Below are 26,523 nucleotides of genomic sequence, written 5' to 3'. Positions count from 1 at the left end.
TTGTGGATAAAGTGGCCATGTTACAACTGCAGGCACATGTGGCAGAAAGAAATATCTTTCTTAACAAACAGTCAGGGTTCCGTAGTTTCCATGGCACTGAGAGTGCTTTGTTGGATCTGCAGACACACATGCTATCTGGACTGGAATCTGGCAGGTCGGGACTGATGATGCTACTCGATCTTTCGGCAGCATTTGACTTGCTTGATCATAAGATTCTGTTAGACCGCATGTCTACGGTTGGAGGCCTCTCAGTGGAGGCAATAACCTGTCTCAAGTCATTCCTTGAGGGATGTAGTTCTCGAGTGCATTGGGGTGAGAGTGATTCCGATGCTGAGATCACCATCTGTGGAGTCCCTCAGAGGGCCTGCCTCTCCCCCTTGCTCTTTAACATTTATATAATTCCTTTATGTAGGGATCTTGAGAATTCAGACCTCTTTTTCTGCAATTATGCAGACGACTTCCAGTTGGCACTGGAGGTCAATGGAGACCATAGTAAGGACCAACAAAACTTACACTGGGTCTACCAAATGGTAAAAAGCTGGATGACAACAGATTGGCTCTGCCTTAACGCCCCCAAGACAGAGCTAATGCTATATGGTCCCAGACAAGCTAGAGAGAAGTTGGGATCCCAGTATAACAGCTTTTTGGTCGATGGCTGTCAGATACCAGTGGTATCTAAGGTTAAGACCCTGGGCACCTATTTGGAGTCCAGTTTAGACAACAAGGCCCACGTTGAAGCCATTGTGAAAAGCACTAACTATCATCTGAAAGTGCTTCGTCAAGTGGCCCTGCTGGTCTCAGAGGAAAACCGAAAAAAATTAGTCCGCGCCGTAATACTGCCTAGAGTGGACTATTGTACCGCTCTTTTGGGAGGGGCGAAGAAAGTTGACTTACAAAGACTCCAAAACATTCAAAACTCTGGAATACGCATTGTCTTTCTTATGAAGCGCTCAGAGCCCACATCCGCAGCTAGGAGGAGTCTCCATTGGCTGCCAATTTCAGCTAGAATACAATTCAAGCTCTTGACAACCTGCCATAAATGTATTTATGGTGATGCGCCCATATATCTCAAGAATAGGTTGAAGAGATACGTACCTAGCAGATCTCTTCGCTCAGCTAAAACCTGCTCTCTATATGTAGATCGAGTGAAAAGAGCTTGTGGCTATGGCCGCGCCTTTCATGTACAGGCTGCACAGGCCTGGAATGCCCTTCCGGTGTCTCTGCGTAATACAAACAATCTTATGATGTTTCGGAAACAGTTAAAGACTTTCCTCTTCTCATAATATTCTGATCCAGCTACCTATGTGTATTAGAAAGGGCCTACTTTCTTTCTTCCGGCGCCTGGATGTCTTCGGCTTTGGCGCCTTACAAATGAAATAACATAACATAACAACATAACAATCCGGCTGAACTCTTACCTTTCCCGCAAGGTACTGCTTGCAGTGACGAAGAGTCACATGATTGCCTTTACACTACCGAGCAAGAGACAAAGGGTAGAATTGATCTGAGAGATACTCCTTTGAACGATCCCCAAAGGGAGCTGTTTTGCGATGGCTCCTGCTTCAAACTTCCGGATGGTACATCCACAGCTGCTTATGCAATCACTACATTGAGCACAGTTGTGGAAACCAAGAGAATCACGCATAACTCTGCGCATGCCGCAGAGATTATAGCATTGACCTGAGCTTGTGAACTTTCCAAAGGGCTTACCATGAATATATACACTGATAGCCAGTATGCTTTTGGGGTGGTTCACAACTTTGGGAGACTTTGGTCAGAAAGAGGGTTCTTCACTTCACATGGTACAAAAATCCAGCATGGCTCCTTGATAGTACGGCTACTCTCAGCGCTTGCATTCCCTACTCAGTTACCTATCGTAAAATGCGCAGCGCATCAGAAGATTGTAGATGATGTAGGAAAAGGGAACGCTTTTGCTGACCAGATAGCCAAACAGACTGCCACTAATCTCTCTTCAGACATGAATACTTCAAGGGAGGCCACAAATGCCTGTACTATGGATGAGGGTATTGATTCCGTAAGGGATATCCAAGCCGATGCCACATTAGAAGAGTCTAAGAAATGGGCTGAGGGCTTGGGGAAATTTGATGATGAAGGGTGTTGGGTGGACAGAGTTGAAGGGAAGTGGCTACTTCCCGACGCGTACATTATGATGATGGTTCTTATGGCTCATGGTCCCACCCATATATGTGCTCGTAAAATCACAAAAATGTTGGAAAAAGTACGGGTAAATGATCAAATCTCTAAGGAAGCTGAACACTTTGTTCAGGAGTGTATGATCTGTTTACCGCATAATGTGGGAAAGGGCACATCAACTCCTAGGGGTAATTTTGGTCCACCTTCTGTCCCCTTTGAGGTCATCCATTTTGAGTTTATTGAGATGGAACGGTGTAATAATCTGAAGTACGTGTTAGTTGTCATCTGTGCTTTCAGCAAATGGGTTGAGGCTTTTCCTGTTAAAGACGCTACAGCCATGACTACTGCAAAGACTATGTTAAAAGAATATTTCCCAAGATTCAGGCTACCAAGAGTCATCTGGTCGGACAATGGTCCACATTTTATCGCTGCTGTAATTCTGCAGATATGTGCAGGATTGCAGATCGATAAACGGTTCCATTCGGCCAGACACGCTCAGAGTGCCCGACTAGTGGAAAGACACAACAGCATCATCAAAAACAAGCTCGCTAAGACATGTGCCGGCACCAAACTAAAATGGCCGGACACCTTACTGATCGTGTTGTTATCCATGCATATAACCCCTCAAACTAAGACTGGGCTCTCTCCCTTTGAGGTGGTTATGGAGAGTTCTGCTAATATCTGGAACCTTCTGAAATGTCGTTCTTTGCGAAATGTTGAAAATGTACTTCTTTCAGATTACTGCAGCCAGTTGACTAAAAACTTGTATTTGATTTATCACCATGTGCAAGAGGCTTTACCTGTACGATACGAGGGCCTTGGTCACAGCATACGACCTGGGGAGTAGGTCCTCGTAAAGTCCTTTGAGCAATCGTCTTCCCTTGCACCTCGTTGGCGGGGCCCCTTCCAAGTCCTGCTGGTCACACAGACTGCGGTGCGGGTGGCAGGCCGAAACAATTGGATCCATGCGACACACACCAAGAAGATTCCACACCCAGTGCCACACGATACAGAAGAAGCAGAACCCCTCATCAGTACTGCAACCAACGATCCTGAAGCAGTAACTAGCATCAAAAGTGTGTTGGGGATTCTCCCTGATCCTGTGAGGTCTGGCGAAACAGTAATTTCATCCTCACACTCTTCAACCATTTTGTTTCCAGAGGCGATCCCTACTTGTGCCTCTGACCTTGCTTCCGCTCATTCGCCGCTTCCAGTGGGAAGTGATGACACGTTGTTCACGGATCAATCAGTACCAGGGATCACAAGGTACGATCTGTGTCCAAGCAAATAGACTTACGGCACGGTTCGGCTGTGCGTTCGGAGAAGAAGAAAATCATCAAGGGCTTGCTTTTTGGCCCGATAAATTGTTTGAAAAGGGGATTCTGTTGGCTAGGGTTTGTGGAAGGACTAAGAAGTTGCTCGGCCTGGAGGTTCGCCAGATAAAAACATTGGTGTTTTTCGTTTGAAGATTACAATGCCTGCAACCGCTACCGCTCGTACAGGACTGATAAGTGAACGTGTGACCAGCTGTGAAAATGGACAAACCGTTTGGGCCCCGAAAACGTACTGCTGTTTTCTGATAATGTTAATTGGTTTTATAACAGTCATTGTTTTAGGCTTCTGGTATCTAGAAGAAGTATATCCGCTTGACAATTTGTTACCGATTGAAAATGTACCTACTGTTTCTACTCCTTTCGTGCATCTGCACACTCTATCTCCTAGAGACTCTCAGCACAGACAGAGATATCATAATACACTATTACTCGTCATGAATGCTACACATGCCATTTTTAACAAAACTAACTGTTGGGTCTGTTCACATTTTCCGCAACACAGGGATAAGAGGCTTGGTTGGTACAGTCATCCTCTACCTTTGACAACTGCATGCTATACTTCTCTTAGAGCACTATTCTTTGGTCGCTGGAACGATAGCATCTCAGGGAACTTTGATGGGACTAATTTGAATCAGTTTGAAAAATGTGTTCTGACTCCCTTGGGATGCTCGCTCTTTGCAAATAGGGGTAAACCCAATGTTGCTTCTATTAGGCCTTCTGATAGGATGTCCCGTCCATTTCAATCCTTGATTTCTTTCAAGATGGCTCCTATAGGCATTAAGGACGCCTCGCCTCCTTCTTACACTGTTAACCATAGCCCCAATTCGGTTTCTTTCTGCATACAGAGGAATGGTACTCAGTCAATGGGTGATTTTAAAGGTTGCGCCAACGTTGCGAATTTGACTGGGGAGGACAGACCTTTGTATGTAGGCGAACCTGTCTACTTTGTTTGTGGAAATGTAGCATTTTCATGGTTACCCAGGGATTGTCAGGGAACTTGTTATTTAGGGATCCTGTTACCCGGGGTATTCATAGCCAGTACCGTAGAGATTTCGAAGGCTCGTCCACGGCGGAACGAGGGTGGTGACAATTCAGCACAAATTCTGGGCGATGTAGCTAAGTCCTTTGTGCCATTTTGGTGACAAATAACGCACTCTGAAGATATCAGGAGACTAGCGAGGGTACTAGAGAGAACCATAAACCGGACCACTGACATACTCTATAATATGACTTTAGAACAGAAAGCAATAAGGTTAGTAGCACTTCAGAACCGGATGGCATTAGATGTCATCCTGGCTGAACGTGGAGGGGTATGTAAATTAATGGGGTCCGCTTGCTCTGTTTTTGTGCCAGATTCCTCCCCAACTATTTTCAAGGCAATACAGAATCTGCATGTCTTAAGTTCAGAAGTGCATGTTCCTGAGGGAAACTGGGAACTTGGCACTTGGTTCTGGGACTTCTTGCGATCTTGTGGATGGAAGCTACTTTCTATCTTGCTGATCACTTGGGAATTCTGCTGTTTCTTTGCTGTTGTACAGAATGCCTTCCTGGTATATGTTCGATGTTAGGAGGTTGTTGCGCACAGGCGACGGGTATATTAGGACACAGGGGCCTCATTCCGAGGTTCGCGTTAAATATCTGACTTTACCGGCATGGCGGAAATACCGTATCCGCGTTGGTAGCAGGGCGTAATTAGCACCATATTCCGACCTCGCGGGCACGAGCTTTCCGCCATGCCGGTAAACCCCCTAGCACCATACCGGTAAAGGGCGCGTCAAACCTCTTACCGACAACAACCGAGACGTAACTAACACCATCGCCCTCCACGTAGTGCGTAAATAGCGGTGCCCGTAATTAACGATGACCGTAAATTACGGGCACCGGTAAAAACCGTAGACGGAAATTACGTCATCGAACAGGAACGGGAAGCATCATGGCGGCCATCTTTAAAATCACAATCCATTGCAATCCTCTCCATACAGGACTCGTGGGCATATTGTGATAGGCAAAATAGACTCCAGAGACCAGCATCATGCCAAAAGCATTAAAAAAGGGTGCTGCGCGCATCAGGAAGGAGAAATTCACCCAGGATGAGCTCCAGGTACTCGTTGATACTCTGCATGAACATGCTGAGATTGTTTTCAGCAGCGACATGCGCAGGCCCACCATCCTCAGGAAGAAGGAGATATGGGAGCTGGTCTCGCAGAGGGTGAGCGCTGTCGGAAACACCCCCCGCAGCACGACGCATTGCCGCAAACGCTGGGATGACCTCCGTCTGAGGGTGTGGGCCATCCTCTCAGCAAACCGCAATCTGGCCCTAGAGACAGGAGGAGGCCCAGCCTCACCCATAAAAATGATGCCCTGGGAGGAAACATGTGCGGAGATGATGGGCACAGAAGCCATCGAAGGTGTCGGCGATATGGATTGCGGTGATCCCTCATCAGCTGACGCAGGTGAGTGCCATGAGTGTAAACAGTACATGCATCCCTAATGCAAGTCATCGCCAAGGGCTGGTCAAGCAGTCACATCATGTTTGGGTTAACCCTCCCCCCTCCAATGATGCCGTAACAACTGGGACCCAGGATGATGTCAGGTGCAAGGCTGACACCCATATTGGGCATGCCACACAAAAAGCTGGTCAATGTCAGTCACCACAGTACTCCGCCAACATGAGTGACCCTGCCGACAGTATGCTTTTCCCATCCAAGCAAAGATCACAGTCCCACTCAGCACCCAAATGTCACCAAAACACTGCTATTCCATCGTAATACCATTGTCTGGAAGTAATTCTGACCCCCAGATCATTGCTCATGCCGTCTCTCTCTTGCCCCCCACAGGCACCGGTCATGAAAGTGAGGACCAGGAAGGCCCCCGGACAAGTACCTCCCGGGGCACAGGCAGGGGACAGCGCACACCTGCAAGCAGGAAGAAGGCACATGCCACACCACCTGCCCCAGCAAACCCCATGGAGGGTACACAACCCCCATCCGCGGCCCTGGACATGCCTGCATTTCTGCGGGACACATGCCCCACGCTGAACCATGAGGAATCGAGTGCGTCAGGGAAGAATGCTGCCATGTGCATCCTCGATGTGCCAGGCAGCACATCACCAAACACCATTGACAACGTGGAGGAGCCCAATGACTATGTACAGAGCCCAGACACTCCCTCGTACAGCCAGGTTGCCCATAGCGACCCTGGGTCGAGTGATGGCCCAGGGCTCACAGGCGAAGGGGATACACCTGTCTGTCATGAGCCCACTTCCCCTGCAGGAAGTCCTGAAAGTCCTGCAGGCACAACAACACGAAGCCTGCCGACCACATTTCCCACATCGGCTGCAGAAACAGTGCGCTGCCAGCACCTCACGGGCATGATAGAGGAGTTTCTCTGGGACAACCGGGAATCAGGGTTGGTGCTTCATAATGACCTTCAGGCTCTGGGCGAGATCATCAGTACCAGCACAAACCGCATCTGTGAGATGCTTGGCAGGATTGCTGGTGCCCTGGAGGAAGCACCCCCCAGACCACAGCCCCAGCAGGAGGTGCCACCCTCCCAGAGCTCCTCCACGCAGACCAGCCCAGTCCGTAGGTCACTGCGCACGATGCGCCAGAATGGAAGGGAGGCCCCAGGCTCTGGCAGTGCCCATTGACCATGCAGCCACACACATGTGGCCAATGCTGCACTGATGGGAACATTGTGGGGTTGTTGTGGGGGGAGGGTGAGGGGGTTGAGGGTGTGTGTGGGAGTTGGGGGGAGGGTGAGGGGAGTGAGGGTGTGTGTGGGAGTTGGGGGGGAAAGTGAGGGGGTTGAGGGTGTGTGTGGGAGTTGGTGGGGAGGGTGAGGGGGGTGAGGGTGTGTGTGGAAGTTGGGGGGGAGACGGAGGGGGGTGAGGGTGAAGAATCTGTTGTACACGTTTGGACATCATCATACAATACACAGTTTGATCTATCCTACAATACAGAGTGGACATTCATTATTGTGCATGTGTCTTTTAATGTCTCACAGTGCATGTAGTACATGTATCCCCACACCCAGTGCCCAATGCCCTGTCATCCTCACCCCCTCAGCTGACTTGTGATTCAGAAATATTGCTCGATCAATGCTTGTCGCACGGAACGTCCCTCCCGTGCATCGGCACCGTGTTGCTGTTCTGCCATTCCTTCCTCCACCTCCTCCTCATCTGGTGGTAGCAGTCCCATGTCAGGGGGAAGTGGCACGTTCCGACGGATGCACATGTTGTGCAGCATTACACATGCCATGGTGATCTTGGACACCTTCTCGTGGCTGTAGATGAGGGCCCCACCTGACCGGCTGAGGCAACGGAATTGTGCCTTCAGAAGGCCGAAGGCCTGCTCTATGACCACCCGTGTAAGGGTATGAGATATATTATAGTCCTCCTCGTGCCTGTTTTGGGGGTTGCGGACCGGGGTCATGAGCCACGGTTTCAAAGGGTAGCCAGCATCACCTGCATGAGAGTGGAATGAAGGTAAGTGTTAGAACATTCATGGTGGGGAACTGTGCTAGCCTTACATTGCAGCGGGTGATGACTGGCCATGCACACATGTCCCTGGATACAGTCAACCCATTACTGGTCCGGCCATGTGTGCTGGCCAATGGAATGATGGAGGGGGTAGCTTCTCCCTGATGGGTCATGGTGCGCACTCATGTCTTGTTGCAGGTGCATTGTTTATGCATGCAGCAGTGTTGGACTGCATTAATTGATGCAGCTATCCTATGGAGGTGCCGAACCAGTCACACGCAGTAGGATCCCTGTTAGACTAACCTCTATGCACTCCCATGGATGACTGTCCTTTGTGTTGAGATGCAGGAGTCAGCGACATGGTGCTATTGCACTGCATGGTGCACGATGACCTTACGGTGTGTAAGGTCCACCGATGTGTGGTGCATGTGTCGTGGTCTTTGGCCAGGGTAACTGTTTGTCAGGTACCATTAGGTGTTGGCTCGTATTTACAACTGTGTGGTTAGGTGGTAATGTGGCGTGCCACTTGTCATGGGGCACAGTGTTCTGTGAGGTGCACAACGTACAATGGCGTTGACATTCCCTCCCGGGTGGAGTATGCTTCCCCCCCACTTTCCCTCCCGGGTGGAGTATGCAACCCCCCCCACTTTCCCTCCCGGGTGGAGTATGCATCCCTCCCCCACTTTCCCTCCCGGGTGGAGTATGCATCTCCCCCACCCCCTTTCACAGTGGGGTATGCTGACAACCTACTCAGAGCTCCAATGCACTGCCATGGCCCATTACGGTTACTCACCAAGCAGCCAGGTACGTTGTCCGGCATGTCGGTCCATGTAGCATGGTAGTGTTGAGTTCCGCAGGACCAAGGAGTCATGAGTTGATCCGGGGTACCGAGCATTGCATTGTGTGATGGCTTTACTGGCATTACACACCATCTGGACGTTGATGGAGTGGTATTGCTTGCGGTTTGCGATACGGCACCTCCATGGCATGAGGAACCACCAATTCTACGTGGGTGCAGTCGAGGGCACCTATGCAATTTGGCATGCCTGCAAGTGCATGGAAGGCAGCTTTGGTATCATATATCTCCTGTGGAGTCCGGGGGAGGCATATGTAGTCCCTTCTGTGCTTGAGGAGGGCATCCAGCACTTGGTTGAGTATCCGGGAAAATATTGGCTGTGAAATGCCATGCATGTGCCCCACTGTATGCTGGTAGGTGCCTGTGGCAAGGAAGTGGAGCACGGACACTACCTTTAGTAGAGGGGGGATGGCAGTGCTGATTTCTATGAGGCTCACTATGTCGGTATGTATCAGGGCCACTATGGTGGTTATGGTGTCCCAGTCAAGCCGGTACAGGTTGTGGATCTGCTCTGGTGTGAGGTTGAAGGGGGTGGCTCTGATGTGGGGAATTGGGGGCTGCCGGCGTGGTAATGGTGGCTGCACCGGTAGGGCATGCTGGCCCTGTCTCACCCTCCTTCTTCTCCTGTGTATCCTCTGTGGTGGGGGCTGTGGTTGCTGTGGTTGCTGTTATTGCTGTTGTCGTAGTTGCTGCCTTGAAAGCAGGGCCTCCAGCTCCAGGAATGCTGCTACAATTGGTATCATCTTGGTGTGGGAGGAGGTGTGGTGTGTGGGTGTGCTCATTTTGTGCTGTGCCAGACTGTATTGCCTCCACCTGTGCTGATTGGGTGCACCTGTTCCTCTTCCAAACACTGATCAGGGTTGTTAAGTCCTTCCCCGCGATGCCGGTATTAACGCCATGGAGGTAAGGTACTTTGCGCCCTTGTGGAGGTCGTTATTTCCGTGTTCGCTTTGCTTGGAATCGGAGATGGTTTACGCCTTCCCGTTATTTCCGCGATGGTGTGTCGGGCGCGCGACACTGGTCCGATATTTACGCCATCGTAGTTTACGGTGGCGTAAATAACGGTGTGGCGGGTCAGAATGGCCCGTAACGGTAAAGGAAGTCGTTATTCCTTTACCGGCCTCGTTTTTCCCTTAACGCCGGACTCGGAATGACCCCCAGGGTATACGCCCCAGACAAGAACTCCAACGAATATGTGCTGAAGGAAGTCCTAGTAACTGATCTAATGGCAATAGATATTTCCGATAGTGATTCAGGGTATATGGACGATGAGACGTGGAGTTATTTGTAAAGCGGTTGGAAGTTGTTTAGCACTTGGCCTAGGCCAAAAGGAGGGTTTGTCGAACGGGAAATAATATTGTGCCTCCTATATTGTATGTGTATATTTATGTACTGGCCTAAGCCAAGTCGCTCTGCGAAGAAATCCGCGTTGCAAGGTCCTGACCTTAGATCCGCGTTAGCCACCATTTTAGGTTCATCCGCCATTTTGATTCTTACTCTAATGTCACCCTGTGTCCTAAAATGGTGGACAGTGTCGTTCTGCTTGTAACATGGTCATCTTGACCTCTGCATATGAGTTAATGCGTAACCTGCCTGCAGGCCAAATGTTAGGGTCATGTAAGGAGACCTTGTCCTTCGCTAACCTGTGGATAGAGGATTACCTGTACTAACGATACTAATCCATGAACATACATTATGCACAATACTGCTCGAGCATCTGACATGAACATTTGTTTGACTATACTGTATAAATGTGTACGAAGGCTCAATGTGAAATCCAAAGACACACTGCTGCTATTGTAACCTGTTGGGGAATGTATTAAGGATAATCCATAAATGTATAGATGCATAAATTAGGAATGAACTCGGCATGAACTTCTAGCCCAAGGATATAGTTAACCTGCAAGTGGGCTGAACATCAGATAACATACAAAATAAAAGGCACGACCATTGTGATGTACAGTCCCACTCACTGCACACACCGAACGTGGCTGGTATTCGCTGTGTTGTACTGAGGGCCAGATAGCTATCTGTTGCTTTGTCCTTCGAAAACTGTTCAGTTGTTGAATAAAGATCTGTGTATCTTTTGAACCCGCATTTGGTGTATTTCCTTTTGGGGTACTCAGCCTCGATATCTTCTTTTTGCTTTCACAATACGGGCTGGCATTAAGGAAAACCTTCCATATTTGCGGTGCATAGCTTTAGGTTGATTAGCGAACATTCTCATTCTTAAAATTAGCTCTTCTTTATATGGTTTCTCTTGTGGATGAACATTCATGTTAACTCCTAGGTACTTATAAGAGTTGATTTGAGCAAGGTTTTTGTTAGCTAATTTCCAATTGAATCTGAATTTAGTCTTTTTATTGCCAGGATTAAACATCAAGATGCTGGACTTTTTGGTTTTATATGCTTAAATTGTCATGTTCTAAAAATATAGTCAGAGCTGTTAGTTTTCTAAGTAGACCAATTGGTGTCCTGTCAAAGAGAACCAAATCATCTGCATACAGCAGATATTGAAAATGTTGGTTGCTGACCCGTGGTGAAAAGGAGCGGACATTAGACAGAGCCTTATAGAAATGGGCAATATAAAAGTTAAATAAAATGGAGGCGAACGGACAGCACTGTTTCAAGCCCATATTTGTTTTGATGGATTCTGCAAGACAACCATCAGTGGTTAATTTTGTTTAATTGTTGTATTAACGTAAAATTGTTGTATTAGATAAAAAATGTACCGAGGGCATTTGGCTTTAGTTAATTTGTCCCATAGGATGTTTCTGGAAACCGAGTCAAAAGCTTGTTTGAAGTCCACTAAGTCAACAAATAGTTGGTATTTATTTCTGCTTGCATCGATATAATCAGTTGATTTAATGCAGTTCCAATGCCAGGGACGGATCCAGACGGATGTGGATCAATTAGATCTTGTTGAATAAACCATTTGGTGAGGTCATGTGTTATGAGTCTTGCTATGATCTTGCCAGGGACGTCTAAGAGCGCAGTAGGTCTATAATTGAAAGGATCCGTTCTGTCGCCTTGCTTAAAAATTGGGATTATAATAGCCGATTGCCAAGATAGAGGAATGATCTTGGATTGGATTATTTTTTGGAATACTATATTCAATTATCTAGCCCATGCTTCTGGATTTGCCTTAAGAATACTATTAGACAGCATATCCGGGTCCGGTGCTCTAGATGAACTTAGTTTTTTGATTATTATCACAATGTCCAAACTTCAGTTCTGTTAAGTCAGGTGGCTCAACATAAGGATCTGTGGATGAGATCTCATTGAACAGTAGATTTTGATAATGAGTTCTCCACGTTTCCTCATTAATGCCATTTAATTGCCTAGATTTGTGGGCATTTCTAGAAATGGAGTTTATAGTTTGCCATATCTCAGTTACAGATTTGTTCAATAGTGCTTTAAACATAGTTTCCGCGTCATTTTGTTTTTGGATAAAAAAATTTGGTTTAATTTGATTTTTGTATTTGTTCTTCAAAGTGGTTTTAAGGGTGATATTGGTGTTTCTAGGCAAGGCCTTAAGGCTTTTCGTAGGTCTCTTTGGCAATTTCTATATTTGGTTTGTGTTTATAGAAGAGCTTTGGTTTACAATTGTTTCCAGCTCGTTGAGCTATAACCTGTATGTGCTCATTATAAAATGTCTGGGGTATCTTTGGGTCAGTATTAAAAACAGATCCAACTTTACCTTGTAGAAATTCAATGGATTTCAAGTTCCATTTAATTTGATTCTTTGCCAAGTTTACCTCAATAGTACCTTGAAAGTGAGATTCTACTCTAGAGAAGTAGGGAACCCAGTGCACCTCGAGTAGATTATGATCACTTTCCTTGGTGGGAATGACTTTGAATTCTTGAACAAATCTATTTGCGTCGCTTGAAATGAAAAAAACAACAAGGCATTTTGCCAAGCCTGGCTGGAGTTGCAGTGAAGTCTGCGAGCAGACTGGATATCTGTGTGCCTGGCTATGTGACAGGATTCTAAGGCATTGCTCCAAAGAGGGTCGAACGGTGGGCACTGTCAAACATGTTTTTCTGTGACCAAGCTGCAGACAGGCCAGTGGAGCTGGGGTCAAAAAGGGTCTCAAGGAAAGTTGAAGGGAGTATCAATAGCAATCACCAAAGAATTGGAATTGGAATTTCTTGCAAGGGAATATTGATTTGCCCAGGTCAGACTGACCTAAAGGAAAACCAATTTTTTTTCATGGTACCCAAAAACACGGAAGGTGCCCATAATGGAATTGATTATGGAAATAATTCTGCTATGCAAGGAAATCCATTTCCTCTAATATCAGACTAACCTGGCATTTGGCTAAGAGGGCAAGGTGTAGCTAGGAGGTGGAGCTGGTTCCTAGAATGCAACTGCTTTCATAACCGACTGAAGTGCATGCCAAAGCATGGCCTCATTTCATCCCCAATCTAATAGTATACAAAGGGGAAGGAATGAAGGATGTTAACCATGGTACATACATTATTAATGGGTACTAAATAGTATTAAAACCCAAAGAAAACTGGCAGTGTGAAATTGCATGTTCTGTGTTATCTTCATAATAAAGTACACAGTTAAATTCATGTTCTGCTGAGGGATTTTGAAATGTGCTATTGTTGGGTGTCCTGACCCACGTTTGGACTATTAAGCTGCAACATTTGGTGCTGTGGGCTTAGAAAATCCAAGATGGCGGAAAAGCCCACAGCTGCGCCAGAATCCGGGAAAACCGCGCAGTTTGTGCGCACACCAAAATGGTTGCCTAACCTGCCACCCACCAGTGCAAGCATGATGGGCCAGGAGTGTCATTAGTGAAATGTGTGCTAAAGGAAAAACAGCAGCGCCGGTTGGCTAAAAAAATGCGCTTTAAAATCACCTTTGTTCCCTGAATGCAAGCTCAAAATACCTATTTCAAACATTGCAGGATATTCAAAAATCTTACTGAACACCAGCAGACATCTGGCAGAATGAAGTTTTGTGTGCATACAAAATCTGAAAAGATGAAGAGCCGAAAACAATGTCTATAACAAAACTGACTGAGCTGTGGATGTCAGCAGTTTAATTGAAATTGGATTTAAAACCAATAAAATCGAAATGTTTAAATTAAATGAGTGACCTACTTTTGAGTGTCACATAGGTTGCAACTGTTAAATGTCATAGTTTTGAACTTGGAATCAGCATTCTAGCTGCATGTGTAAAAATTGTGAGTTTGATTTGAATGAAGAAAAACTGGGAAGTAAAGTGACATTTAGCTGAAGCCTGGCTTAATGAAACTGGATTCTTCCTGACAACTACCCCCGACAGGAGAGGGAATTCAGCAGCTGTGTTCCCAGGCCTCGGTGCATCCTGCTGCCCCTGCCAAAGGGGATGACACCTCTCTGATTGAATTAGGGGAGTGGTACTTGCAGACTGCAGGAAATTGAACAAAGCCCTGTCCTGGACTCAGGCAAATGTTATATTGGGGGGGGGGGGCGTAAAATGGCTTCCTCTTGGGAAAAACTGGGAGGGCCACTGAACTGTGAGCAAGCTGAGCTTGGCGGAAGTGGATAAACCAGAAATTCCACCATGTGCTTTGGAAAACCACACCCCTTTGGGGCCAGAGCATAATTTTAAAAAGATGGATAATTCATAGTGCAGACTTGTAAAAATTATATAAATAACATCATCATTCTTGTGATTTTTCTGTGCACCTTTTAAGAGGTGCTAGGACCCTGTGGTATGTTCTTGGGGATAGTAGCGGAAAAAAAGGTTGTTACTACAAATGTATGCATGTTAAAAAGCTGACACTTTATCATCTGAAACCCATATCCCTGGTGCACATTTGTGTAAAATCTGGAAAGGTTTAGAGGTCGTGATTTGGATGAAAAGGGCAGAATTCTGTCATAAGTGGACACAACATCTTACGAAGACAGGGATCGGATGGTTTGGTGCTACAGAAAATATGTTAACTGAACGTACAATATTAGAAAAATGGTACATAGATAAATATGTATTTGGATCAGAAATAGATTTGTGTGCAATTTGACAAGGGGAAGATCCTCTGACCATAAACCTACCTCATCACTCTGACTCACAACCCAGTTCCCCCAATCAAGGGAGAGAGGAGGAACTGGCCAATGATAAGTTGAGAGGGTTGGGCATAGAAGATGAGCCGACCCTCCCACTTTCTAAACACATAAAAAGAGCCACTGGAAGCCAGATAGGACTTTCTTTTTCACTTTCGGCGGAGCATTTTGACTTCAGAATTCACATCCAGAGATCCAGACTTCAAATCCATCAATCTCCAGAGACCAGAAATTAACTCCAGAATTTGTAGCAGAGAGGCCTGAATCCACAAGCTGAATCCTTTTTCAGCAGGCCTCCAAATCATTTGCAAACTATTCAACAGCCGGGCGAGCTGTTTGAATTTTTGCCAAGAACTTTTGTCAGAACCAGAGACCAGACCGCCGTGCAATGCCGAGAACTTTTATCAGAACCAGAGATCCAGACCGCTGTGCAGTGCCGCTAGCAGAGCCGACCCAGAAGGTAGAATTATCCAGTGAGCAGAACCAGGCTGAGACCATCCGTGGCGAGGGAACCGCAGTCCAATCCTGACCCGATCCATGGCGATGTCGCATTCCTGTCCAAAATATAGTGTGAGTACCCCCAGAACTGTGCAAAACCCAATCTCTTAGTTTAAAATAATCTAATCCAAACTATTTTAACCTATTTAGAACTGCCTCCTAGAATCGTGTCATTCTGTCATCTTTAAACCTGAAAACCTGAAAACTGTCATCTGTCCTTCTGAGCTTTCGAATTTCAAATCCGAAAAACTATCTTTACTAAACCCATACGCCCTCCATAATTGCGCTCGATGCACGCAACTAAATTTGTCTCGATTTGACATTTTGCTTAATTTCAGCCACGTGTAAAAAGATTTGTCCTTGCTTTCCTTTGCAACCTGACAATCATTCATAGAGCATTGCTAAAGCGATCCTGAACTAATACAAAGTAGCTATCACCTACCCTGAACCTCCTATAGGGAATTAAAAGCATTTTTCGCATATTTTACACTTCATTGCAACCACATCAAAGTATATTGCCGTGTTTAAAACTCCTACCTGTTTTCCTCTAAGCTTGCTAGGGGGGAACTGAATTATATTTGATTGCATTCCTGAGAACTGTGTGCCACCCTTCCATCTCTTTACCTTGCATAAAGGGGGGGGGGGAGTAATTGTCAAAGAAAAGTGATTACATTGTCTTTTGTTGAAGTCATATCAAGTTTATTTTCTGTACTGCATTTTCATTCATCATTGCATTGTTCTTGAAGCCATACAAGCATTCTCAGCTACTTTATCCTCTCTATATCACTTCTAGGCCATCAAAAAGAGTGTACCACTGTAACATTATCCATTGTTGATCACTATCATCTTCACAAGTGTGCTATCAAATATTAATTTACTATAAAATTGTGATAGATATATATTGTTTAATTTTCAAATAAACCTTTTGATTTGCAAAACAAACCTACTTCTTGGCTCAGTGGGGTCAGGGGGATTCTAAGAGAGGGGTGTTATATAAGGGTTGTCATCCAGAGTAAACGAACTGGGCATAAAAATACATCAATAAGGACTTCCATCAGCATCCCAGACTAGGCATTGACTTAGCTGTAGTGTTGAATTGAAGTCGCTTACACTATGTTTGTAAATGTACATCATTGCGTTGACAGATTTTTAAAGTGTGCATTTAAAGCTGTGAAAGTGTAAGCCTGCGTGGTCATCTGTTATTGTGTGGCCTGGTCAATTTATAATATACGGTGTGACAAATAGCCAAGGATACCGTAATAAGAGTGTAGTCATAGAGAGGTGGCAATACACATTTCTTACAGACCCCATACCTCCACCGCATAGGTGCACATTGGTAAGGACTTGGCCTGATAGATAGTAAACATAATATTGATAGTTACGCAGCCCCTATCTATGCCAAACTTGGTGATTGCACCACTAGCCCATATGCATGTTGCTGCACGATTGGTTTGAGCATTTCAGTTTCCACTACTATTAAATGTTATCCCAAGATAAGTAAATGTATAGACCCAGTCTAGTTTTTGGCCAGGTGCTGTAATGTGGGGTATTTGTCTACTGGACTTGCCCACACACATAGGTTTGGATTTGTCAGATTTGGATGACAATATGTTTAGCACCCCAAATGAAGAGAATAATTTGGATATAATGTTATTTGCCCAAATTGGAGTGATTGGAACCAAAGTGCTAAGGCTTATATCTCAGCTTCACCACCAGACACCAGTTTGATCTTGGACAGATTATTGTATATATTGTACCATGCTGTCATTGGTGAAATGCCTTGCCTTGCCACATACTGGTTGTATACTGTAGACCATTACCTGATATTTCTTTTAATATTTGCTAATTGTGCAGAAGGACTCCTAGACAGCAGAGCAACCCACCAAGCAGCTGGGAGATTATTTTCAAGTCTGCATATTTGACACAAAACATGTTTTCCCCAGAATTTCAAACGTCCCTCTATCGAAAATAACAATCAGCAAGTCTGTGTGAAACAATGGCTCTGAGAAGGTGCATTTATCAAATCATAGGATTTTAGTTTAGGCCTATTTCAATTAGGTTTATTGTACTTATTGACTTCCATTTATAATGGTGAATAGAAAGTTACGATCTTGCTCCTTTTGCACAAAAGGTTTTTATACGGATGTTTTTTGAAATATGGCCATTTTGGGATTTTTTGTACTTTCCAAGCCAGGACTATAAAACAAGACTTTGTTTTATTTCTTGAAAGGGAATCATTCATAAATAATTGCATCTTGCTCTACAACAAAAGTTGGGAAACATTAGGGTGAAATGTCTCCATTGCAAACTGGGCTCTGATCCCCGCCTCAACACTTCACCAAAGTGTGTGATCGTTGGCAGCTAATTTTGCCCCATAGTTTGAAGTTTAGCAAGGATGCTAATCCCTAAAGATTTCAAAACTGTCAATCCCCATGAATGATTTAGTTACCAGGGAGTACTCTTTTCAAATGAGTCACTCGTGTTTTAATGGGCTATATTGTTGCTTCATATTCAGTGCTTACAGGCTGGGGGAGTGCAGTATTATTATGGGTGTAGAAACAACGAATAATAATGATAATTAAACAAATAATAACATGTAATATTAAAGTCCAGTCATACAGACATTGCACAACACAAAGTCATCTGTTTATTGACTCACTCATGATAACACCATTTGAAAACCAAAGTCCATTTCTAATCTCAATCAATATGCCTAAATATGTGCACCTTCTGTGTAACTTCTAATGCACGTGATCTATGCAATGGCATGTGAACCTTCCTCTATGCTTCCTGTATGTCTACTGTATCCATTAAAGAGGAAGTACACAGTCTGAATGGCACCACGTCCAATTCCTCTATCAATGTTGGGGTAGGCATACCTTTTTTTATAGCACTATTTGTTTCCTGCATCTTAACTACAGCATGTATACCTTCCTTGTGGTTGGTATTGCTGTGCACAAGTTTGTATTTAACCAAATACGCAATAGGAAATACGCTAAAATGTACACTATACCAATGCTAGAACACATGGATCCACGTGGTGGGTGCACATGTTCACCTTAAAATGAAACTTGGGGTCTAATTAAGTGTATTCCATGGGGTTTTGTCATTATAAAAAGCTTCTATGAACTAGGCCCTTTATTTAATATGGTTACAGTAAGGGCGAAGACGGGAAGGGTATTTTAACAGAGTTAGGATGCTTACTTTTATCACTGTCAGGGCAGGATATAATGCAATTGGCTGTGACTGGGTTAAGGGGGTGAACAAAGATTTTTGGATAGCTTAATGCCTTTCTTTGGCTGGGGCAAATATGTCTCTGTCCAGGGTAAGATACACCCTTAAACTGGCTTTGCTCTGAGTATTCACTAGATATGCCACCCATATCATCAGTTGTAGCATGCAGTGTGCTTTGCACTCCGATGCATTGAAATCGTATTTATTCTTTTTGTAGCTGTGGCAGAATGCCATTTGGTGAGGGTGTAAACACCCTAGCTTTTTTGATTTTCGTTAATATAAAATGATACAGATAATGATGTAGCATAGTTCATACATGTGCCCTCTATGCACCAGTCTCCTGACAACAGCTATGCCGTGGCAAAGGGAAGTTTCAGCGGCCACATGTGCATTCTTGACAGGTGTTGTGACTGCACATTACTGCAGCGAGAGATCTCATTTTAACCTTTGCACCTCTGATTCAAAATCTAGTAATTGTTGGCAGGATAATCTCTGAGACCAAAATCCACACCAATGTGATTGCAGTATTGCCATGTGAGGACTGTGAGTTAACGGTAGCCTGGCTCTCTCCACTTCAACAAATGAGACATTAGGCAGGATGCTGACTTACTCCCGGGAGGAAAGGTAACCCCACCCCTCAGCCACAGGAGATCTTTTGGGAACCCTGCTTCAAAGAGGCACTCACATAGAAAAAGGCCAGCCACACACCAGGGTGTTACACACAAAAGTACCTTTGAAGTCTGCAGGCTTGGGAAGGCAGTGTTAGAATAGCCAAAGAGGGAACAAATGATCTTTATTTTCTGTTGGGGCACTGTCCCCTTCATCTCCTGACAGCAGGACAAGGCAAGGCACTCTTGGATATGAGGTTTGCTTTTTACAAATCCCCAGTTACAATTTGCTTCTAAGTGAAAGGGGTCTCCCACTCCTGTGATTCATTTTGTACTTTAAAAAAGGAAAGACGCTTTCATTGGACCTCTATTGGAGAGCAGTCCATTCCAAAGCCATCCAACTTTAATGTGGCGATAGAAGGTATGCAAGACTGAGGCAAGCTTTCTTCCCCAACCAAATCCAGGGAACTGTAGGGATGTCTTCTGTTGGACCAACTCCTGCCCCTCTACCAGCTACACTGGAGGTGAAGGGTCCACCGTAGCTGACAGACATGTTTCCTGGAGTGGGAGTGGCAACCAAAAGGAATTACCTTATCCAGGAGCCATTTGACAGAAAACAATGTTTTGTGTCAAACATGGCGACTTAGAAATAAGCTCCCAGATGCTTGCAACATTTGTGGGGCTCTCTGCTGTCTAGGGCTCCTTCTGCACAAATAGCTTACATGAAAGGAAATAGCAGCATATATCCAGTTTACAAAACGTCAAACTACCTTCAAACAATGTTCAACACTCTGCAAAGCAGACAGAACTCATGGTGATGCTTCTGGCACTCTTGAAACTTTGAACTGCTCACCTGTATCTTCAAACCAGCACAATGTTGTTTTGCAGCTGTAGCGCTCCTATCAATCTCTGCTCAAACACTTGCTAACCACTGCAGAAGCCTCCGACTTATTGCTTCTTCGAACTGCACGTCCAAAAAAACAGGACCTGGTCTCTATCTAACTGAAACATCAACAGTTGGAAGCCGTCCTATCATGCATCGACTCGACCCAGCAGTAACATCTTCTTGAACCGACTCAACTGACATTCCAAACAAGTTAGACCCTTCGAACCACATCTCATCGAATGAATCAATGCAACATAGGGCATCTCTAACCTGGGTTGACCGCAAGGTGTAACGTCCTACCTGGTCTCCTGCTTGTGGGATTGCCAAATGCCTTGTTGCTGGTGTTCTGAGGGATGCCTTTACCCCATCCACTCTTAGTGAACTCTTAGTCAGCTGACAAGGGTTATTGCACAGAGGGTGTTCAATGAGGGCAGCGGGCATTTGTCCTTTGTTGCGATGATAGTGTTGTGCTTACGTCCTCGACACTTTGTCTTGCCTCTTCCGTTATTCTGTAGGGACAAAATACAGACACCTTAGTGACTCCCCTTGATCAGCCTGTCCTCCACCAACCCTCCAAGGCAAATGGTATGTACTTGTAACACACAGTGAGATGTTGGGGAGAGCGGATCACAACTAAGTAATTCACTCTTGTCTAGCAACAACTGTGTAAATCCCTTCTGTAGTTAATAGTCACTCCTTCACGTGGTGCACTGCAGTGGTTAAACTGCACCTCAAAATGTTAATGTACTAAAGTGTCTCTGATCGCTTGCTTTATAAAAGGTGTCCCTGTTCTCTACATTTGTAATGTGATGTTCAAAACAAATGACTAATATCTCTCTCCTTGTCCTTATAGGGTGGAGCACTCTAAACAGTGATGGCTGATTACTACAGCAGGCAAGCTTTCTTCCAATGTAGCATGACAATACGTTCACTTAGTCTCTGCCTGCCAACGTAAACACACTTTGTTTCTTCTCTTTTGTTGCAGGTGGTTCTTCTGGGTTGCAGCGTGATCTCTCTGATGAGCAGAGGTGCGTGGGGCTACGAGGCTACAGTCTTGGTCTTAGGTGATTTCTCTCTCTCTCTCTTGCCCTTGCAGATCTCTACTTCCTCAAGTCTTGTCTCTTTTTCTTCTCCTCTAGTTCCTTTCTTTTTTCTGCATGTCCTTTCTAAACGGCATGCAAAAAACACTGGGGTTTCCGAGCAGGTTTCCTAGAACATCTAGCACGTGCTGCTAGAAGTCAGGGTTTCAAATATTCTCCTGTGGGTAATCTCACACGGTTTATAATTCTTGCGGGATTTTGTTGAAAATCTTGTGGTAGTGGAGGAAAGCTTCTCTTGATCTCTCTAATGCTGCGTGATGGGCGGGGGGTCCCTTGTCATTCCCTCTTGAATCCATTGTGGACCATGTGTGGCCATGCGTCCCCTATAGTCTATAAGGACTGTGAGACTTTACATGCACTTTTTGGACAATGCGAGTGACTTCCATTTTGGGTGGAATTCGCACAATTTATGATTGTGTAATTGATTACTTAGCTGGTGTTTCCAGCATAATGTGCCCGCGCTAAATGTGATGCAGTGATCTTTGGTTTCACCTGATGCCCTGCGCATTGCCACCATGCCTAAGGCCATCCAAGATGGCCGTGTGTTTGTACTTCTTGCGAAGTGATGTTGGAAGTGATTTCCTGTTTTGTGACCGGCTCCCGCCCCCTCTCTCATTGGTTGCCATTGGCCCCTTAAGCCAATGGCTGTAACCGGGAGGCGGGAGCCGGCCCAACCACCTAAGGCCCACAACGAAGGCCCTGTCTACCCCTGTCCACCACGGTACGCCGGATCGCCCCCCATGAGTGTCTGTGTGCCCCCCTGCCCCCCCGTGAGTGTCTATGTGCCCCCTGCTCCCCGTGAGTTTCTGTGTGCCCCCACCCCCCGTGAGTGTCTATGTGCCCCCCTGCCCCCCGTGAGTGTCTGTGTGCTCCCCTGCCCCCCGTGAGTGTCTGTGTGCCTTGCCCCCCCGTGAGTGTCTATGTGCCCCCCTGCCCCGTGAGTGTCTATGTGAACCCCTGCCCCCCCCCGTGAGTGTCTGTGTGCCCCCTGCCCCCTGTGAGTGTCTATGTGCCCCCCTGACCCCCCCCCGTGATTGTCTGTATGCCCCCACCCTGCCTTGCTCCCCAAACCTTTTTGTTGGCTCTGTGTACCCCTCTTTCCCCCCCTTACCTGCCTTCTACCCCTTTCCCCCTCCATAATTCCTTCCTCTTCTACTATCTTCCTACTCCCCTTCCTACCTATTTCTCCTTCCTCTCAGCCTTCCCCCTCCTAGCACTTACTTCTATCATCAGTTCCCTTGACTTTTGATAGCAGCTTGTCTGTCTCCCCTCCTCCCACCTGTTCTTCTCCCTCCTCCTCCACCCCTGTTTTTTAAATTTGTTACTGACAAATTTGCTCAGTAGCGTGCCTTGTTCATCTCCTTCTCCCCACTCATATCCCCGTGCCCCCCCACCCCTTCTCTTGTACACCTCCTGCACTAAATCAATTGTCGGCAGACATAGTAATGTTACTGCTTACTTTGTTCTCCTTTCTTTTCCATTATCTCTTGCCTTACTTGTTCTATGCACTTGCACTATCAGAAATGTCAACAGGCCTAGTACGATAGTTATTTTTCACATTCTGTATTGTTTCAAGGACTTTAACTGAATTTTCCTATGTTCCCTCCCTCCTTGAAGCGCTTTGAAACACATTGTGTATAGGCGCTATATAAATAAACAATCAATCAATCAATCAATAGTCAAAGGCCCTGAGCAGGAAAGAGCAGTTGCCATAAGGGCACCCATAACAAAAGGCAAGTCCGTGAAGCTCAGTTCGACATTGTCAAATGACATAACACCAAGAGAAATGTACTGTCAAGAGGCCCTGTCACTCTGGTCCACTTTTGGCACCATAGTGACTTATAAGTCGCCTTTTAAATCCTATTCTTGAAAGACATATCCTTTATGATCATTGATATTGCGGCAATGTCTTGCGTGATCACCTCTACCCAAGTATCAAGAGTGCTCTTCTATGCCAGTTCTGCATTTTCTGTGTTCTCTCACAGGGGCAGGTTTTTGCTTGTTCTAGCTATTCTAGTTTGTTCTAGGTTGTTGTAGCTATTTATTTGCATTTTTGATAGTATAATTAAAGTATGTTTATTTTTATCGAACCTTCATTGGACATCTCGGTTCTATTGCTGTTTGCGTTGCTACTCTTACCACTTCACCCCCGCCCCTAAGAGTAGAGCCTGCCCTCTGCCCGTGCAACCACAAAGAGTGAAAGAGGTAAACCCATCAGGCTGTGCCTGTTTTACCTTCATGATTGGGATCACTGCTGGTTTGTAGTCGTATGGGGCTGAGTAGGCAGTTTTGCTACTACTCATCCCTGTACTCATGCAGAGCAGCAGACATGTTGTCACAGTAGGGACACATGAACACGTGAACACATGCAATGAACTTACGGGTGGGCTGCTATGACTGATGGTCTGTATACCATATGAGTCTCCGGCAGTGTCTCATATATATGGCCAGGATGTATCAACTACCGAGTTGTATCAATGCATGGTTTTGGGGATGAAAGCTGCCTCTATGTGCACTCTTCTATTCTTGTGTATGGCACTTATTCAAAACCTGCCTTTTTGAAAACCACGCTCTTGCCAATTTCTGGCCAAACATTCATCCACAATGGCAGTGATGCTCTCGGCTTCATATTTTTAATAATGTGTTCTCTTGTGCAAGACCACACCTGAATATCGTCTCCTATTCTATACCTGTCGACTTCTAGACCTTCTGATTTGAAGCATTATTCCTTCTGTTTTTCATCTGTTAGATAAGTCTCCTCCGAAGAGTGCAGCTTTGAAAGTTTCACCATTGTAGGAAGATTTTCCCTTCTTTTAGACCCATGTCTGATGAGGTCTGCGACTTAGACCCCTTGCCTGCTGTAGCTGTTCCTCTCAATTTTATGAAACTAAACCATTGGATTTTCTTCCGTTTGTTGTGGAAGGGCCCGAGGGTGTACCCTGCTGAGGCCAATTTAAGGAATGAGTCTCATCTATGGAGGTTTCATGCTGTTTGTTGTTCTCTGGATAATGCATGTAACTGTGAAACGAATTCTTTATTGTACTGGTATCCAACGCAGATCTCTCAAAGGTACACATACATGCGCCCATTTAATTCCTCCCAATTTGATGCTGGTGGCGATGTATTGATGTGCTTAGGTCTGGATCCGCTTGCACTGCAGTCGCATTTGTATTCGGCTTTATTTTAACTGAAAGCATCTCTGCAATGAAAGCAATCCATATATTAACAACTGTTAAATAGCTGCAGGTAGGGAGTGGAGAAATAGGATTGAAACATTAACCATGGATACACAAATGAGACCTGCACAAATAAGTGTTTTTTTTAAGTTCCATAGCACTGGAACTGCAAAAACCTGCAACTGTATGCCAGTAAACAAATGGTGAATTCTTTTATGAATAGTTTGAAGATGCTTGGGTTCACTGTTTTGTTGACAGACCTCTATTCATCTAATGCTAATTCGTGAATGATGAACTATTTGTCATTTAGTTGTTTAATTCGGCACTGGGGACTGGTAACATTTCTTTAGTCTCTACTTGTGTATCAATGGCATGTATAAGGAATTTCCATCTGGTAGGGGTGCAAAGGCCCGGCTTTTTTATTTTGTTTTCATTAATAAAATGATGTAGGTAATTCCATCTCTGAAAGGGTATTCTGTTGATAATATTCTTCTTTCATAAGGTCAGTGCTAAAAGCATAGTGTACAACTGTGCACTGCTGGCTCAGTAGAATGATTGCAGCACCTGCCTTCAGGTCAGAGGTGCCCTTTTCACAGCTCGAGTGAGTTCCAAAATCACTTCAGCAAAGTGACGACATTTAAGACATGCACCTCTGTCCGAAAATACAATGGTTATGAGTGCCCATGCTGGGGGCAGGGTAAACTTTAAATATAAGCCATACCTGGGTCAAGGCATGGTGCTCATAATCATTGCAGCCACATCCAATGTGATAGCCAGCCAAGAAGTGATGCGTATTCAGGCAAGACAGACTTTTGAGGGTAGGTAACACCCTCCCCCAGACACGGGCGCTCAACAGGAAGATGTCCTGGGCCCAGGTATCAACCTAACACACCCATTCAAAGGGAGTAGCCTCACACCAGGGGGCTACATACCAAGGGCGCCTTTTATCCTATTGAGAAGCAAAGGGGGTGGGGTTAACATAGCCAGGGAGAGCTCCTTATAGTTCGATAAGGATTTCACCATCTTGTGTTTCTGCGCCTCTCTCCCCTACGTCATGTCCCCTCCACTTCCTGTAGCACAAAGCACTTTGGGTGAGACATCAGAAAGACAAAGTCTACTTCTTTCCAGAACAGGGATTAGACCTTTAAAGCAGACTAGCTTCAGTCAATCAGCTGTGGATGTTTACCTTGAAGGGTTCTCACCGCACTCATTTAATTCACTCTGGAACATACACTTGAGAAGGATCCAATGGACCTCTTTTGGGAGAGTTGCTATTTCCAAAGCCCTCAACCACTGAGGTGAAGAAGGGGAAGTCCAAGGAAGAGAAGAGCTATGCCCCTTAACCACTCACAGGGCACATTGGGGGTGACTCTTGCTGTGAACCATGACCTGCCAACCTGCACCAGAAGCTCCTGAAGTTGGGAGAGCAGACCATGAACGAACACATCTTGTGCTTGAGCCCCTTAAGTGGGTATTGCAGAATCTGGAGGACCAGATCAGCTAAGGCTCTGGATTCTTACACCTCGATGCCGTCAAACTGGCGTTGAACCATGTTCGATGCTGAGGGATTCTGCCTGTGCTGCTTTTCGGCCATCTCAAACACACTCCATGCTGCATCGTGCCCTTGCTGAGGCTGTCACCTACTAGGCTCGAAGCCACCGCTCGACGTTGGGACCAGACTCAAACTGCTGGAGAGTCCCTTGCTGACTCGACCCAGGGGTTACACCATGACTCGACCCTGCTCTCCCTCAAACTGACGCTTCACCAAACTGCACACTCCAGTGTCAGTATCACCGTTTTGACATTTGTCACCCGCCTACTAGAACCACTGTACTGTAACTCAGTGACCCTTTCCAGCAGTTACAACCTAACTCGACCTAGCAAAGATCCGGCTCAGTGCCCCCACCTCACTGAAAGCCACCTTCAAAGAAGCACATAGCTTCTGCATTTGAACCTGCTCGATGCCCGCTTGCCACTAAAGCATACACAATCCAACGTACCCGAACTACGCTTGATCCGCTTGCATCACTACTTGAAGGTACTACCAACCAATAACTGCCCTTTTGGTCCATTTTGAGTCCTAGAGACTGGCTCTGCCGTTTTTAGACATGTTGCATCCAAAGGCATATCCTTTTTG

This window comes from Ambystoma mexicanum, chromosome 7q (genome assembly GCF_040938575.1).
Source record: "Ambystoma mexicanum isolate Mex_15411 chromosome 7q, UKY_AmexF1_1, whole genome shotgun sequence".
Lineage (NCBI taxonomy): Eukaryota > Metazoa > Chordata > Amphibia > Caudata > Ambystomatidae > Ambystoma > Ambystoma mexicanum.
The sequence above is the reverse complement of the archived record's forward strand: the minus strand, read 5'-3'. Positions refer to the sequence as shown.